We start from the raw sequence: 6,000 nt of genomic DNA, 5'->3' as shown, positions 1-6,000 counted from the left end.
ATGGTACAGGTACTATGATTTCAGTCAGCTGCAGCAGCATCTACGCCATAGATATAGTGTGTAGGCTGCTTCCATTTTCTCTCTTTCAGCACAAGCTAATTAATGAGTTCAAGGAAAGGAAGCAATGCAGGTGTGACTTTCCTGCCCTGAATGGGTGTGTGCAGTGCAACAACCTTGCATTCAGCCAACAGGGTGGTACTCACAGCATTCACTGCAATGATAGGAGGACAGGGATCAGCACACATCATATGGAGAAGGCTGATTGAGCAACTGTGTGTGAAGCTGTAGACCGGCCGGCCAGATCTCTGATGATTGGATTCTGCTAGATTTCTAGATGAGCTAGGTAGCTGCTTACATTCATGTTTCCATGGATCTTTGGGGAGGCATCTGTACTGCCGGTAGTAGAATCTTCTTCCTGCTCCTCTCTTTAATGCCATGCTCATCTTCATCTTCATCTGCATGCACTCCATGCATGGACTATTCATTGCTGCTGGTTGAGCTGCTGATGAGTGTTGATTAGCTGTGGTTCCATCTCCATGAATCATGAGATGCAGCATGCAGATGCAGGAGAGCATTTGGACATCCATGTTATGCTAGCTGCATCTTTGTTTTTGGGCCCCATATTTGTCAAGGGCAAGTCAATCGGTGCGTGTATGTACCGGAACAAAATCAGATCTTGGCGTCCATCAGACGATTTAAAAATACCCTAAGAATCACATAGGCGGCGGCGACGTGCTTTCGTGTGTGGGCGATTGTGCAATTGCTTAGTTTTCTCTTGCGACTTTGGAAGTTTGGAGTGTCGTCTCTGGGACTGACTTTTACCCTGATCTAAAAATTTAGAGATTATAAGAAACAATGGACAGATCGATTTACATCTGATCCATGGTGAGCAACAGGTCCGTCAGATTGAAACCATCATGTATATCCGGAGCAAGTTCCTCACTGATCTTCTCGTGAGCGGTGATGAGCTCATTCTTTGAGTTGACATTACAAACATGAACAAGGATAGAACTGTCGCAAAAGTTCGTGTGATTTAGAAAGGGGTGGGGTAAAAGCAAACAAGGAGAATCACTAGCACGTTCGGCGTCTGGAAACCTGCCCTGACTTGGCAGATCCTCCGGCGATCCCGTTGCAGCCTTGCCCTCTATATAATTTTTTTATCCTCTCTCTCTCTCTCTCTCTCTCCGCTGCAAGAAGCTACCGATCCTATCATTGCATTCTCTCTCTCTCTCTCTCTCTCTCTCTCTCTCTCTCTCTCAACTTGTGCGTGTCACGGGCAAGCATGCGTCTCGTTTACTATAGGCACATCATGATGGTATGGTTATGTGTTGGTGTGGTGCAACATTTCGTACGTGAAATGAATTGTCACATGTGAAACTTCTATGCGTACGTGTGGTACCGACGTGCTGGCCGGTGTGAACAGCAAAATGCACTGGGGTCAGCGGCAATCCCGGCCATATTGATCACTAAGGCCCCTTCGGCGGGGCTCCCTCACCGGCTTCACCACCAGCTTATGTGAAGCTCTGCCAAAAGGTCACCAGAAAAATAGCTCCACCGAAGAAGCCCCGCAATACCTGCTCTCTGGAGTAAATCTGTGGAGTGGGAGCCAAAAAACTGGCTCCCTCCCTGTCTTTGCATGTGTTATTACCAAATTGCCCAACGAGTTAGCAAGAATCACACCAAAATTGCCACCGCTCCCCCTAAATCCTCCGCGTACCTAGTGGCGTGCCGCCTCTTGGCTGCCACGGGTGCGCCGCCGGCTGTCTTTGATTTGGCCAGAGCCGGCGCCTAGCGGCTGGCCTCCATGCCTCCGCCGAGGCTGCTGGTGCCAGGAAGAGAAAGTCGGGATGTGGGTGGTGCTTGGGCGGTAGGGGAGCAGGCCGGAGAAGGGCGGCGAGGAGCAGTTGGCCGGAGGCGCGTGCGGCAGTTGGAGAAGGGCGGCTGCAGGGCGCGCGCGGTATGCTAGAGAAGGGCAGCGGAAGCCCAGAGGAGATGGGAAAAATGAGGACCGGTCCATTGGATAAGGCAGATGGAGAACGTGGAGAAAAAAGAAAAGGAGAAGGACAAAAGAAAAAAGAAAAGAAGAGAGGAGCCCCTTTTTCATTTATTTTTTCAATTCAAATGGACTTAAATTATAAACTAATACTAAACATTCGATTCATCTATTAAAAGAATATATATCCAAGGGAATATAGTACATTTGATCTCTCACATCCATTACTAAAATTATAGGAGAAGCTGTTTTGCCAAACACTTTCCAAAACAGTTTCAGCTCTACCAGAGAAGCCGCTCCACCAAAGGAGCTACAGCCGGAGCCGTTTCAGCCACAGTCACAGCCCTGCCAAACGAGCCCTAACTTTTCTTTTCCCTCGATCATTACCTGTACAAATATACTCGTGCATATTGTATATAGGATGGGACCTAACTCTTCTACTCTAACCGTACTTGCTTCCGAGATTGTTGGAGCAGTATTTCTTTGCAGAGAAGAGAGAACGACCATTTTGCATCATTACCTGTACAAATATACTCGTGCATATTGTATATAGGATGGGACCTAACTCTTCTACTCTAACCGTACTTGCTTCCGAGATTGTTGGAGCAGTATTTCTTTGCAGAGAAGAGAGAACGACCATTTTGCAAGAGAAGGTGAACATGCATGCATTACTAGAGAAAATTCCATCACCACTGGTTTTCGGCGATCTGTGGTGATAAATTATCACCGCTGGTTTTTAAGCTGATCCGACTGTGAAAACTACAACCGGCGGTGATAATATCCTACCACCACCAGTTTGCATTATGAGCCGGTGATGATAGGTTCGCGGACCCAAAATTTTTATAGATTGCGATTTAAATAGAACTCGCTTCCGGCACCCCTGGCCACTCCCCTCTGGCCCTCTCTCGTCTGCCCCTCCCCATTCCCCACACTTATCCGCACCCCTCTCTCATCTAGATCCCATCTCTCTCCCTGTTCTTCCCTTCTCTTCCCTCTTCTTCTCTCTCTCCGACCGTCGCCGCTCCGCCTTTGCCGCCCCCCTCCTTCCCCCTTCGCTCGCCCCTCTTCTCGTGCTTGTGGTGAGGAGCGGTGGCAAGGCGAGGCGCAGTGGCGGCCAACGGGGCGAGGAGGAGCAGCGACAGCGTGGGTGCAGGATGCGCGGCGGAGGCAGAGTGGCGATAGGGGATCCGGATCTGCGAGGGAGAAGCCCTGGTACGTCCATCTCTCTCTCTCTCTCTCTCTCTCTCTCTCTCTCTCTCCTCCGGTGGCGGAGGGGTGCAGCGGAGATGCGTGGTGGATGGAGGTGGAGGGGCGTGATGGAGGCAGAGGGGCGTGGCCGACGGGTCGCGTGGGAGGTGGTGGGTGCGGCCGGCGGCGGGGATGAGGGGTGATCGGTGGGTCACGTAGGTGGTGTGGTGGCGGGTGGCCACTGGTGGCGGGTCGCGTCGGTGGCGTGGATTTTTTTTGTTTTTTTAATAAAGGGCATCACCTCCTGTTGTACCTCCGTCGGTGAAGGGAATCCCTATCACCGTCAATATGAATCCGCCGGATCCCAAACTGGCGGTGGTGCAAGGTTTGGGGCCGACAGTGATATGCATTTGTGTAGTAGTGATGGTGTGTGTTGACATTGGAATCTTGGATGTACGAAGCAACAACCAGTGAACCACTTGCAAAAGCTCGATCAATTTGAAGGATCACACTCAATAAAGACTAGGATAAAATATTATATATTTTTTGAGCTAAAAATAACTAAGGGATGAATTGGATTATAATAGCTATGATCCATTACCACCCCTAAATATCTGTGGGGGAGAGAGGCCAGAGGTGTGTGGGCACAAGTGCTTGCATGGTTCCATAATAAACAGCTAGCACTTGCAATTTCATTTAGGAATCAAGATTTATGTATCTTTTATTACATCGTTTCTCCAAGGAATATCCTTTACTCCATGCACCTACATTTATAAAAAATGGTATGATTTGGCATAATCTTCCAAACTACGCTTTGACTGTTTATTTATCTTATATTATATTGTTTATAGTTGCAAACTTATTATCATTGTAGAGTATATTTGATTACAAATCCAACCATATAAAGTTTATATTATAAAAATAAAAAATTGATAGTTAAGTTATTGATCAAAGATGGTAAAGATTTGAATCTTGGTATGTGCACGCGCCTTACAAATAAAAACGGAGGGAGTAATATTTACTTTACAAGGAGCCCGATATATACTCCATAAGATTTGTTAACTTACACCTACTCTCTCCGTCCCAAAAAGAATGATGTTTTGGCATTCAAAATTTGTCCAAAAACAATGACGTTCTAGGATTTAAACATTATGCATGCATGATTTCGTGTGTTGATCTCATGCATGCATAATTAAATGGAAACATATTTTCTTCATGTTTTTAGACAAACTGATGTAACTAAGGGTACATGCATATTTTTTATTCACCTCTAATCTGTCTGAAAATTTCCAGAAAGTCATTTGTAGGGGGGGGGGGGAGTATGTAGCAATGCAAAAAGTTTTACCCATCCAGCCAGATGATTGTGTGTGGACTGTGGAGCCCAGAGAAGCTGACAGCACGCTCAGGAATTAGGAGGGCTGGCTTGAGACTTTAGTGGCCCACTCGCAGACGTGCTGGGGGGCCACGTACTGGGTCTGGAACCCAGTAAGGACACAGGCGGCGGCAGCTAGCGCGCGCTTCACGCAAGCAGCCGGCGGGCCGGCCAGCCCAGACCATGTCACCATGCCATGCAGCATCTACCCCATCTTTTAGCAAGGCAGACACTCCACCTTGCACTCCTGTGTGGTATATGAGTGAGAGCATGTGCCTTTGCACCGCTCCTCGCACAAAAGATACACAGATCGACACGCATGGTAGCACACTACTGCAGCTATATATAGCACAGCAGCTACGTACCATGCCGGCCAGCAGCTGTCCGAGATCATCTCCATAGTCCCATGACACTCATGGAGTTGCAACCGCCCAAGATGTGTCAAGAAAAGTTTGCATCGAGGATAGACCCGATGAATCCACATCGGAGCTTGAAAAGTTACCGCCCACAGTACTTTTCCATGGAACCGAACCGAACTATTGCTTGGTTCTCAAAGGCAACAGCGAGGTTGAAATTAAAGATACTTGTTTATAGTACTATATTTGATCATATATGGCAAAATATGCACTTTGGTTCTTGAACTTCACACCGAGGATCAAGTTCGTTTCTCAACTTTCAGATTGGTCAATTTAATCCTCCAACTTTCATTTTTGGATCAAATTCATCCTTATGCTGATGTGGTGCTCTATGTTAGCATAAGACTAATCCAAAAAGTCTATTTTGCCCTTTGCTCATATAGGTCAAACATGTATGTACTCATACTCCGTAATACATACAACAATATGTTTTTAAACTAACACAAAATATGGTTTCTAAAAGGTGTATCTACTTCTACTCTTTAAAGTCATTCATGTGCTCATACAAATTTGATAGGCAAAATATATGTACAAGTATTTACTCATAATCTTTTGTTATATATACAACTCAATGTGTGTACGCATGCTCTAAAATCAACATGTGCTCACATACTTGTGATACGCTATACATGCTCCATGTATGTATTCATACTCCTTCGGCAAACATATGTATCCTTATATTTATTTTGGATTATACGTTATTGTATTCTAAAGGCAAAAATTGAAGAGAGAAAAGAGACAAGGGTAAAAAAGACTTTTCATTTTGGTTTCATGCTAATATGGAGCCACATATCATCATAAGGACAAGTTTGACCTTAAAACAAAAGTTGAGGGACTAAATTGACCAATCTGAAAGTTGAGGGACAAAGTTGACCCTTGGTGCAAAGTTTAGGGACCGAAATGCCTATTTTGCCATCATATGTAAAAGAAATGATATTTTGGGTTGTTTGCATTCAAGCGTATAAACTTTGGCCATCATGGTATCTCTTTATATATGTAGCCTGAAAATTTAAAAATGGTGTGAATAATTT

Source organism: Setaria italica, chromosome IV, assembly GCF_000263155.2.
Source record: "Setaria italica strain Yugu1 chromosome IV, Setaria_italica_v2.0, whole genome shotgun sequence".
In the NCBI taxonomy this organism is placed as follows: domain Eukaryota; kingdom Viridiplantae; phylum Streptophyta; class Magnoliopsida; order Poales; family Poaceae; genus Setaria; species Setaria italica.
The sequence above is the reverse complement of the archived record's forward strand: the minus strand, read 5'-3'. Positions refer to the sequence as shown.